Below are 6,000 nucleotides of genomic sequence, written 5' to 3' on the forward strand. Positions count from 1 at the left end.
ATAATACAGCAAGGTGCTTCCTTTAGGAAAGACCAAGTCACTGTAAACCCAGTAAATAATTCTGACTTTTCTGCTACCCCACCCCACAGCTTATCCCATTCCCTCTGTGCCACTCCATTATCACTGCAGATCAGGATTTAGAGCACGACGTAGAGCAAAGGGATAACTTCATATGTTGTGGATGGGAAACAAATCTTTGAATTGAGCCCCTTTAATCTTTCTTTCTCACCTACATTCTTTCACTCACTGTTTTGTTTCATTTTCAACTCTTTCAGTTGTCTTTCATTCTTTCCCGTGCATAAAAACACACAGATCAAATACATTCTGCAAAAGCAATCTACCTGATCTGCATTCTCTGACTTGCCATTGTCTGCACCAACACCAAAGCCTGCAGAGGTGATGTGTGGGATGGAGGGCTCAGGTTCTGCCCTGTCTGCCTGACTTCACACCTCTCTCCCTTATATCCCTTCCAAATCGGCTTCGAGGTCTTCAGAAGGCAAAGACTTAGAAAGATGCAGAGTAGTATCACCAGTTTACCTTACACTGAAAGGAGCTGTACAACCTATAAAGCTCACTGTTTCCAGCATTTTCGGGTGTAGGTGTTCACAGCCCTGAAATGTGTTGTTTCAGTAGTTTTCTGAATGGACACGAGTGTCAGGAGAAGAAATCTGCATTCTTCTACTCACCAGTTGACTCCAACTCCAGAGTCTTCAGTGAAAAGTACAGGCATGAAATCATTCTGAAGTTACAGCACCTACAAGACTTTCAGCAGATGGAAACCTGAAAAAAGATTACTTCTCGGAAGCATTGCTCATTTGTTCAGAGCAATTAGTAGATGCAAAACCAAAAATAGACGCTTTTCCTTTGATCCTTTCCAGTTGGATCCTGTGAGTAAAGACCCAGAGCACATCTTTATATTCTGCACTCAGAAATAATCAGAAAGAGCTGCAGCTTCCCCTTGAAACCCCACCAGCATTTCACGTCTCACCTACAATACTGTACATGGAGTACAAGCCCCATCAAAAGACAACAGTGAGCACCAGTGTGTCCCAACCCCTCACATTTCTCATCCTCCTGGGGAAAAGAAATCACAGCCAGGCTATGATTCTTCTTAGAGAATGGAACACGTCTCAGTGGTGTGCTGGTGCTGTTCTCATCTGAGTATTTAATCAGATATTAAAAACCCCCACTGAAGTGGACAATGAATGTCCTTGCAGCCTCCTGAAGTCAATAGCAGCCCCCTCTCTGCCACTGCTGGCGTTGGAATTAGCCCTTGATATACAGCCTAAGGCAAAGCGTGAGGAAGAGAAGCAGTTTCTAGGCAAAACGGATGGAGAGCCACAGCAGTAGTTGAGGAGGCATGGGAGGATGGAGGGACGGGTGCTGCTGCAAATCTTCAACACTACCAAAATGACCCAAGAGACAACACGTGCTCCAGCATCTCTGCTAATTGTTCTGAAAGAGAGGTGATCCTCTTAGAGTATAAAGCTGGCTGAGCACAGAAAAGCACCCCAGCACCTCTGCTGAGCTACTAACCGCATTTAGATGCCTGAAAGCTGGGACTCGCAGTGCTGTGCAACTCCTATAGCAAAGCTTCAGCATGAAAATATCATTTCAGACACAACTAAATGCAAATATTTCCCCCACCCCAGCAGCACTCACACTGGGGCTTGTCGGTGGATGGCAGTGCTGCCCACGCTGGGCACAGCCGTGCTTCCAGCTGTACATTTAACAAGCCTCCTTCTTTATGCTGAGCATTAGCAATGATATCCTGCACTAGAGATTAGGGCTAATGCTGTACATTATTTCCAGCAAGGGATTAATTAAATCTCAACATTTCTGAGAGGCGACTGGTATAAAGGAAGCCATTCATTTCAACGAAATCCAAGTTAGCAACAGGTTTCTCATTTCTTCCTAAAGTTACTCCATGATGGAATGACCTGCAAGCTGCTAACTGCCTCTTGCAAGTACTTTAAATGCATAACAATACACCCAGCAGGGATGGGGCCTAGAAGTGGGGAGCAGGATGCCAGCAGCCAATGTCTTTGGAGTGGGGAATATTCCCCAAAAAGGGGGTAGCTGCATTCAAATCTGAGCAAAACTCCAGCTTCCCTGGGGCTCTTTGCAGGCAACAGGTCCCAGGTTTAGACAGACCCCCTGATTACATCCATAGTTCTATGGACAGACCTAGGAATTACAAAGGAACTGGTACCTTCACCATGAGGGATTTCCATGGTTCCCCAGCCTTTTCCAGAGCAACTCAAATTGCTGATGCTGTCCATAGCAACTCCATTCTCTTCCTCAAAACCTGCTCTTTCTTGTCTGGGGTTGTTTAAACTCACTTTCTTAGCATTCACCTTAATTCTGCTTTCTGTCATCAAAACCCTGATTGCATTGTCAAGGGCTTTGAAGACCTGCAGGGTTTCCACAGCTCCAGCTTGTATTAGAAGAGGCAATTTCCTACCTGAGTTTCAGTACTGATGCATCCGTTGCCACGCTGAGGAAAACTGAGAGCTCACACATAGCCTCACATGAGAACTTTCTCCCTCTGCAGCAGGAAAAGGGGCTCCAGAACCATACTCATGAGGTGGATAGGACAGAAGAGCTGTAAGTAGAACACAGGAAACAAAGATTTCCAGCCAAGGGGCTGGCCAGATTCAAGGTCACTTCACTTACCACCCAGGTGTCAGGAGATGGGAATTTAACACACCTGCAGGCAAGAAAGGCAAGTCAAATCCTCTACAGGCTGCAGCAATGTGGATGCTTCAGGGGCTCCCTCTTGCTGATCCCTCCTTGCAAACACATCCCTATGATCATCAGGGAATGGACACCTTTGAGTCACATTAAGCTGCATTTCACAGCACCGTTTCTGATAAACTTCTATAAACCATTGGTGCAAGAACCACAAGTCTAAACATGCTTACAGGCTTCACAAAAACTGCCTTTTATTCAGACAGAAACAGTAGAATGGGTTGAAGTACAACCATTCCCCACACAGTGCTAGTGACACGACAATAATGTAACCAACACCCGAAGTCTGTAAACAAATATGGAAACAAAACTTTAACAAATAAATAACAGTAACACGTTGTGTCAGTGGGTGCGATGTTCACCATTGCACGGTGATGCTGCAAAACTGGCAGTTTTTGCAAGAAGCCACGAGGTGGCGATGCAATAGAAATAGAGAGGAAGAGCGTGAAGGATAAAGAGGAAGACCTGCATGCTGAGGTGAAGTAAAAGGCACTTGCACAGCAGTGGGAGTTTTACATTATAGTCCTCCCCCCCACCTCTCCTTCTCCTTCTCCTTCTCCTTCTCCCTCTCCTTTTCCTTTTCCTTGGACCTACGTTCATACATTTATTGTGCATTTCTATAAAGATCCAGGGCAAACTGCAGCCCTTTTGAGTTTGCTGCATAATGGTTGTATAAAACCAGCCTTCTTCCCTTCTCTAGCAAAACACCCCAAGAGATGTGTCAGTCACCGATAGCTGCGCTGAAAGAAATGTTAACACCAAGTGAAAAATTAATTAAGATTTTTAATTAAAATACAGAGAGGCATGGAGAATGGAGAGCCAGGGATGGGGTCTCAAGGAGCAGCATGTGGAGTGGGGGTTTGGGAGCAGCCCTTCCAGTTTGCCCTGTTTGTCCTCAAAAGCCATCCTTACCTTCCTTACCTATCACAGGGCATCTCACCGAGTCCCACAGCTCTGCACAGGGGACTGCCAGCCCCAAACGTGGGGAGCAATGGCTGTGCAGAGCCCAAATAATGCACAAAATATGTATCCTTACACATGTTTCCTATGGGTCCCTTCCAACTCAAGATATTCTTCCATGATTCCATGTTATTTATATTCCTCTTTGTTGAGTTGGATGAATAAAAAGCACCAAATGTTGAGCAAAAATTCAATTAGGATTTGCCCAAATGCAATCAAACTTCCCTCATCAAAAGTGGCTTTACGAATTAAAACTCCAATCTGCCCTTTAAGTTACTGCTTGAAAAAGGGATGGTGGAGTTTGTGGAGATTCATTTTTCCTCTAGTTTATATATAACTTGCTAAGCTTTTTATTTTTCAAATGAGCTTACTATGTCCAATTTAAGTCAAAATTTAATGATCCCTATAGTAATTCATTTAAGGATACAGCTTCAATAAACGCTGTGGCATAAGTCAGGGAATAACTGTCCTTGTCCGCGGTGCAACAATTAATCACCTTTATTAAAATTAGGACTGGCAGAGGAGATTTGCATAAAGTAAGAGTTGGAACCTTCTCAGGGCTGCTCAGTATCATTTAGACTGAACTTTTAGTCGGTCTCTTCCATATTTCTCAGGTCCCCTTTCTCTGTGTACCTTGGGAGCACCCACGCTCCAAGTGGTTGGTGTGGCTCATGCGTGATGATCCAAAAGGGGTTAAAAAGGGTTAAAAAGGGCCAATGTTCTCACACAATCCAGGAACTTGCAACACACTTTTGGAAGGAATGGGATGTGGGAAACTTCTTAACTGGGGGTATCTCCGTGGTTAGGTGTAAGGAATTTTCAGGGAGAGGTATTAATTGGAGGAATCACTCTGAGTTATTTAATATTATTTTATGCTATTTTATGCCTACTCTCTCCCCACTGCAGCCCCACAGCTGTTGCTCAGAGCAGCTTCTCGCCATCCATAGGTCAGGGACAGCAAAAGGTGCTGGGGCTGCCCCAGTGCAATGACCCTGCATGTAGCACCGGCTGGCCAGCAGGGACCAATTAGATCTCTGGATCCAATTAGCTGCAGCTGTGATTTGTGTGCAGCCCTCTGTACATATGGCTGGGCTGAACTTTCCCTCAGTTTCAAATGTCCCTGTATAACGCAGGCAAAATGAGAGGAAGGACCATTTGTCTCTTTTTTTTTGAGAGTCTTTATGATGATGGACGATGAACCTTTTACATCATTCACCAACTTGCAAACAAATTAAGTACCTTCATCACCTTCCCCTGATAGCCGAGCTGGCAACCACCATCCCAGTCTGCTGTAATGGGTGCAGAGAGGAGGGGATGTGGGTATTTCATTGGATATTATCAACCAAGTTTTCTGGAATTAAAATATAAGTGAAGTCAGATGCTGAGGCTTAAGTGTCCATGCATTAACCAAGATGGTTTCAAGCTCATGTAGCCATTTGGGCTCTGGCCATTTGATGAGGGCTGGGAATTGTTGCTCATTCTAATCGATATTGAGCCAACTCTTGTAGAGAGCTCCAGGAAGTCCAATCTAGTGTTGCAAGTGTTACCCACACTTGTTTTCCTTGAAGAGATCAGAGCACAGAATCACAGTATCATAGAATGGTTGGGTTGGAGGTTTCAAGCCCTGACATAGGCAGAGTTGCCCTCCACCAAATGAGGCTGCCCAGGGTCCCATCCCCCTTTCGGGATGGAGCATGGAGTTGGATGGCAGGCAGAGGAGTGGAGCTGGCTCCTTCCTCCCCATCAATGATAGCAGCTCAGAAATAGGAGATTACAGAGCAGGACACCAGTGCAACTGCAAATAAGGAAGATGCAAACACTTTGCAATGTGCTTTAAAAAAAAGTTGCTGTCTGTCTGTTAAGAGTTAAAAAGTAATATGTTGGAGGAAAGGCCCATGTATGCAAACATATCCTTGCAAACATTGCTTGGGGTAGAGAGTCTAGAAATGAGACACGGAAACATTTTATGGTGTAGTAAATAATTTGGTGTCTCAGTTGCCTGCATGAATTGGAAGTGAACTTAGTATGTGAATTAGGAGAGCAAGAGAGGGGCTGGCATTGGGATGGCATTTCTCTAGGTTCAGCTTGTGGAAAAAGGAGAATTTCTCCCTGTTTGGCTGAGAAGGACCTGGAGAGGACCCATCCCTCTTCCTGCCACTGAGCTGGTGGGCAGCTCAGTTCAGGCAGTGCTGGCTATAGGCAGGAAGAACCACACGATGCTCACTGCGGAAATGGAAAATTCAGCACAATTAAACTCAGCCCCTGGAAGAAGATCAACATGTTTGCAAA

At 45.0% G+C, this 6,000-nt stretch overlaps 1 protein-coding gene across 1 annotated transcript in view; it reads right to left on the reverse strand.

Annotated features, from left to right (window-relative positions):
* The window catches only part of LOC107317696 (cytochrome P450 2J2-like), a 31,794-nt gene extending 28,514 nt beyond the window's left edge, over positions 1 to 3,280 (reverse strand). Inside the window, exons 1-3 of the mRNA XM_032446180.1 lie at positions 2,711 to 3,280; positions 2,465 to 2,605; positions 687 to 780 (exon numbers count right to left, since the gene is read on the reverse strand). The gene's annotated coding sequence lies outside the window, so the exon portion shown is untranslated. The remainder of the gene's footprint in view (positions 1 to 686; positions 781 to 2,464; positions 2,606 to 2,710) is intronic.
* Positions 3,281 to 6,000: the final 2,720 nt, after the last annotated feature.

The sequence above is a fragment of the Coturnix japonica genome, chromosome 8 (assembly GCF_001577835.2).
Source record: "Coturnix japonica isolate 7356 chromosome 8, Coturnix japonica 2.1, whole genome shotgun sequence".
NCBI classification, from domain to species: Eukaryota; Metazoa; Chordata; class Aves; order Galliformes; family Phasianidae; genus Coturnix; species Coturnix japonica.